The sequence below is a fragment of the Triticum dicoccoides genome, chromosome 4A (assembly GCF_002162155.2).
Source record: "Triticum dicoccoides isolate Atlit2015 ecotype Zavitan chromosome 4A, WEW_v2.0, whole genome shotgun sequence".
NCBI classification, from domain to species: Eukaryota; Viridiplantae; Streptophyta; class Magnoliopsida; order Poales; family Poaceae; genus Triticum; species Triticum dicoccoides.
In genome coordinates this window covers 48,925,256-48,931,766 of record NC_041386.1, presented here as the reverse complement: position 1 = coordinate 48,931,766, position 6,511 = coordinate 48,925,256, and positions in this window count along the sequence as shown.

The following is a 6,511-nucleotide window of genomic DNA, read 5'->3' as shown; positions in this document are numbered from 1 at the left end:
CGTCAATCAAAGCAAGATAAGATGCATAAAAGATAAACATCATAAGCAATTAAAATATGTGACATGATATGGCCATCATCATCTTGCGCCTTTGATTTCCATCTCCAAAGTACTGTCATGATCTCTATCATCACCGGCATGACACCATGATCTCCATCATCTTGATCTATATCAATGTGTCATCATGTGGTCGTCTCGCCAACAATTGCTCTTGCAACTATTGCTATCGCATAGTGATAAAGTAAAGCAATTATTGGACGCTTGCATCTTATGCAATAGAGAGACAACCATAAGGCTTTTGCCAGTTGCCGATAACTTCAACAAAACATGATCATCTCATACAACAACTTATATCTCATCATGTCTTGACCATATCACATCACAACAAGCCCTGCAAAAACAAGTTAGACGTCCTCTACTTTGTTGTTGCATGTTTTACGTGGCTGCTACGGGCTTAAGCAAGAACCAATCTTACCTACGCATCAAAACCACAACGATAGTTTGTCAAGTTGGTGTTGTTTTAACCTTCGCAAGGACCGGGCGTAGCCACACTTGGTTCAACTAAAGTTGGAGAAACTGTCACCCGCAAGCCACCTATGTGCAAAGCACGTCGGGAGAACCGGTCTCGCGTAAGCGTACGCGTAATGTCGGTCCGGGCCGCTTCGTCCAACAATACCGCCGAACCAAAGTATGACATGCTGGTAAGCAGTATGACTTATATCGCCCACAACTCACGTGTGTTCTACTCGTGCATATAACATCAACATATAAAACCTAGGCTCGGATGCCACTGTTGGGATTCGTAGTAATTTCAAAAAAAAATTCCTACGCTCACGCAAGATCATGGTGATGCATAGCAACGAGAGGGGAGAGTATGATCTACGTACCTTGTAGATCGACAATGGAAGCGTTTGGTTGATGTAGTCGTACGTCTCCACGGCCCGACCGATCAAGCACCGAAACTACGGCACCTCCGAGTTCTAGCACACGTTCAGCTCGATGACGATCCTCGGACTCCTATCCAGCAAAGTGTCGGGGAAGAGTTCTGTCAACACGACGGCGTGGTGACGATCTTGATGTACTACTGTAGCAGGGCTTCGCCTAAGCACCGCTACAATATTATCGAGGACTATGGTGGAAGGGGGCACCGCACACGGCTAAGAATAAGATCACGTGGATCAACTTGTGTTTGTCTGGGGTGCCCCTGCCTCCGTATATAAAGGCTCAAGAGGGGGAGGCCGGCCGGCCATCATAGAGCGTGCCAGGAGGAGTCCTACTCCCTCCTGGAGTAGGACTTCTCCCCCAATCCTAGTTGGAATAGGATACGCGAGGTGGGAAAAGAGAGAGAGAGAGAGAAGGAGGGGGCGCCGGCCCCCTCTCTCCTTGTCCTATTCGGACTAGGGGGGAGGGGCGCGTGGCCCAGCCCTGGCTGCCTCTCCTCTTCTTCCACTGAGGCCCATTAAGGCCCATATAGCTCCCGGGGGGTTCCGGTAACCTCCCGGTACTCCGGTAAAATCCCGATTTCACCCGGAACACTTCCGATATCCAAACATAGGCTTCCAATATATCAATCTTTATGTCTCGACCATTTCGAGACTCCTCGTCATGTCCGTTATCACATCCGGGACTCCGAACAACCTTCGGTACATCAAAATGCATAAACTCATAATATAACTGTCATCGTAACCTTAAGCGTGCGGACCCTATGGGTTCGAGAACAATGTAGACATGACCGAGACACGTCTCTGGTCAATAACCAATAGCGGGACCTGGATGCCCATATTGGCTCCTACATATTCTACGAAGATCTTTATCGGTCAGACCGCATAACAACATACGTTGTTCCCTTTGTCATCGGTATGTTACTTGCCTGAGATTCGATCGTCGGTATCCTATACCTAGTTCAATCTCGTTACCGGCAAGTCTCTTTACTCGTTCTGTAATACATCATCCCGCAACTAACTCATTAGTTGCAATGCTTGCAAGGCTTAAGTGATGAGCATTACCGAGAAGGCCCAGAGATACCTCTCCAACAATCGGAGTGACAAATCCTAATCTCGAAATACGCCAACCCAACATGTACCTTTGGAGACACCTGTAGAGCTCCTTTATAATCACCCAGTTACGTTGTGACGTTTGGTAGCACACAAAGTGTTCCTCTGGCAAACGGGAGTTGCATAATCTCATAGTCATAGGAACATGTATAAGTCATGAAGAAAGCAATAGCAACATACTAAACGATCGGGTGCTAAGCTAATGGAATGGGTCATGTCAATCAGATCATTCAACTAATGATGTGATCCTGTTAATCAGATGACAACTCTTTGTCCATGGTTAGGAAACATAACCATCTTTGATTAACAAGCTAGTCTAGTAGAGGCATACTAGTGACACTCTGTTTGTCTATGTATTCACACATGTACTAAGTTTCCGGTTAATACAATTCTAGCATGAATAATAAACTTTTATCATGATATAAGGAAATAAATAATAACTTTATTATTGCCTCTAGGGCATATTTCCTTCAGTTCGGTATAACACTTCACGGTCCCCTTGCTCCTAGCCTCACCCGGTGCTCAATCTCCATGATCCTGGATACCTGCATGGATGTAGATCGCGGACAAGACAAGAGATACTTCATGAAACAATCTTGTTTCACACATACAAGACATTGTGTCAAAGACTTCCATTGATCCCTTCACCAACTACCTGGGGTTGCAAGGCTCATGCCTCACCCCATACCTTACTGAACTACTCACACATGGAGATCAGACCGCGAGAAGAAATCATTGAAGAACACATCTTGGGATTGATTAATTGCAATATGTCTTACAATGGATGCATTGTGCAATGCACGATTACAAGTATGAACTAGATGAGAGAGCACTATGGTGGTGGAGATGGCTATGGAGGTGAAAATGGTAGCGGCTAGGGTTTGTGAATGAAGATGATGATGAACAGGTTATGGCTATGCTCGACGCTCCTCTATCTCTCGTTTTGTTGACATTTCGACGGGGTCCCATTTATAAAAATTGTTCACGTGGACAACATGCCTTAGTTTCCACGCCAAACGACTGCTCATGCGAGCGCGTGCGGTCGCATGGGACGCCGTCTTTGGCTCTGGCGGCCTTCTAACCCCTACTGGTGACTTGTTTCTTCTCCTTTTCCTTCCTTTCATTTCTCCCATGTGATTTCTTACATTTTAGCCCATTTCCTGTGGAAAAATATCAGAGAGAGGATTTTTGGAATCCTTTTGCATTCATTAGTCCTTAGTGGAAATATCAGAGCGAATATCTCTCTTTTAATGAGATGATTCGGTTTAAACAAGGTTGAAATGAGTGAAAATATCACTCATCAGTCATCATCCGGTCGTCGTCGCAGCTCCACCCATCCACCTCCTGCATTCCACATCACGCCTCCGGTGGACGCACCTCGGATGCGGCCGTACGTCAAGGTGGAGATCTGCAAGCGCTATTGGGAGACGGGCACACCGCTACCATGGAAGGACGTGCACCTCCCCAATAACTGGCACCTCTTCGCAGATCGGGTGCCCATTCAACTGATCCCAATGAGTGGGTGCGCCCGCCGCGAGGAGATCGACCGCCGCCGGACCTCATCCATGACTGGAGGTACATCGTCGACTCCTCGTTGTGGGACACGTGGCTCCGCGACCAGCACGATCTACGCCGACAATCTTTTTTTGCTGGTCGTGCTCCGAGCCCGACGCGGGCGCACCCTGCCCGCTGCGCACGCTCCCAGCCCGCCCCAGCCAAGGGCATAGGCTGGCTCGCGACATGATGCCAACGCCTTCACCGTCCCCGTCCCTACCACCACCCGCTCTAATTACCACCGACGAGGAGGAGTTGATGAGGCGGGTGATGAAGGACTCCGTCCACACCCACGACGAGCGCCAATGACAGGGGCTCGAGGAGATGATGACCTTGTCAGTGGCTGGCGACGTCGCCTTCCCGGAGCTGGACGCCTACGTCAAGGAGGAGGCCATGGAGGACATCCGCTCGGAGGCGTCGAGGAAGGAGGAGCCGGCGGGATGGAACCCGACCTTAGTCGGGCAGTCCTGGTCGTGGACGAAGATCATGCCGTGCACGCCTGAGCCTAGGTGGGCGGACGTCGGCCAGTGGTCATCATCCCCGCCACGGGAAGAGGTTGTACAGGCGCCACCGCAACCGTCACAGCAGGCGCCTCCGGCCTGGCAGCCACCATAGTACGTCTACCTCACCGGAAACGACGACGACGAGTAGGACGCCGGCTACTGAAGACGACGGCGGCCGCGGCCGCGACGGGCCTTATCTAGTTTTATTATGTTTTTAAAGTTTTAGTTTGTATTAATGTGTTGAACTTGACTACTGTGGATGTTAATGTTTATATTACTGTTTTTAAATTATTTGCAATATTTATTTGGGTTTGTTTTGGGGTAAAAATTTAAAAAACATAAAGTTTGGGATGCGGCGGTCCAATTGGGCGCACGGACGGCAGCACGACCACAAGTGGACGGATGTGTCTGTTTTGCGGACTCAGACGGATAATCTGGATCAAACGGACGTCCGTTTGAGTTTGTGCGTTGAAGTTGGCCTAAGTACACTAGTTTGTGATAGCATAGGAAAAAGCCTGAAATCTGTCGTGAAAACGGAATTGCACAGCGGTGTTGCTATACACACGACAAAATTACAGCCGATAGCTGCACGATCCAACGTGGAGGGCCAGCAGTGAGCGTGCACACAGGAGGTTATTTGTTTTTCTTTTTTTAGCTGATGCTAGTGCTGTTGGAGAGGAACATCGTTTGCAGATCGTGCGTAAAGTGTCGTCCCTGAAGCAATTTCCATTGCACAGCCAGATCTCGGCAGGAAACGCGAGGAAAGCAAACGGTCACGAGAACCATGCATGCGAAGGCCAGCGCAGATCGCCCCAGCTTGTACTCCCCGCGTTACGTACACCCCTCCACGTCAGAACAAGGACGACTGAACGAGCAGCACCGTAGCCACGGACATGGCGGGCCCACGTACTCCGCAGGATCGCCGAAAGGCCACCGCCCTCCGGCCCACCACCGGGGGTACCTCCTCCCTCCCTCCAAGTTGCCGGACGCGCCAGGTGTGCCGCCGGCGCCGACCGCGCCACGTTTCCCCAACAGTTAAAGGCGCCTGCCTACAGCGACAGGGTGGCCCGCCGGCAAGTGGCGAGGCAAGTTGCCCCCACTTGACGCCGCCGCCGGCGACGTGTCGATCCGTCACGGGCCGCATCGCCCCGACGTCAGCGCGCGGATGCGGTGGGCGCAGGAGGATCCCGGTGGGGCTGGGCCGCGACGCGTCCACGTCTCGCACGCAGGAGCGACGGACGGACGGGGCTTCTGCGGGCGGCCCCGCGAGGCGCGAGCTCCGGGCCTGATTGGACCGACGGTCGCAGTCGTGGAAATGAAGCCCGGAAAGCTTCTCGCCTCGCCGGATCCACCTCAGCCGACGGCGACGCTGGCTAATCAGGCGATCCAGGATGGCATCTACGTACGTCGTTAACGTAAAAAAGTTGATCCGGGATGGTGATGGCTAGTTTCCCGGAAATGGGAAAGAATGGCGATTGCCAAGGAAAATGAATGAAGTCGCTAGTAGTTATTATCAGTGTGATGGCTGGTCTTAGTTTAGTAGCAGTAGTAGTATTACTACGAGCCCGCATAAGAGCGAGTACAATAAGGTGATGTAGGCGGGGCTGTAAGACATTAAATATTATATTCTTACTTACTTGGAAGAGAGAGAAGAGGAGAGAAAAGAGAAGCGGGCTACTAGTTAACAGCCGGCTGTAGCACGTGCTCCTAGGTATTTTGTGAGAGAGTGGGGTGGGCCATGTATCAACAAAGTAGTACATATTTATATCTAGCTATTGTACTTGTTAGCTATAAGCTTGACTATATGTGACATGGCAACATCATATAGCCAGCAGCTGGCTATATTATTAACCATGCTCTAATTAATCTGCACTCCGGGCCCACCTCCTCTGCCTTTCTCCACCAAAAAAGCTCGTGGAGACGGACGGATTCCCTTCTCTATACCTTTTTTTCTGAGATGCCCTTCTCTATACCTTAATAATGATGGAAGGATTAGGATTATGCACTATATATATGCACTGTTACATTACATGTTACAAACATCATTACTTTTACTAGTATACATGCACGTGCAAATGCACGCATTGACTTTCCTCGTCCCACCGATTGGTGCATTGCACAACAACCAGCTCAAAACTCCGTCTTAAATCCCTCTGCGATGACGCGATTAGTACGAGCGTTACCGATGCTTATGGACCATCTGCCAAGGCGGCTGAGACAGCCAGCTACGCGCACGGATGGCCGACAACAGCAGCAAGCATGTGGATTTCTCCAGCATTGACATCTGTGGATGGTTCCAGAGAACAACAGTAGCTTCGCTGGTACTGTAGGTAGAACTGTAGGAGCGAATCCTAGCATTTCCAACCATTGGATGGACTCTATCAATGGTTCAGGTTGCTT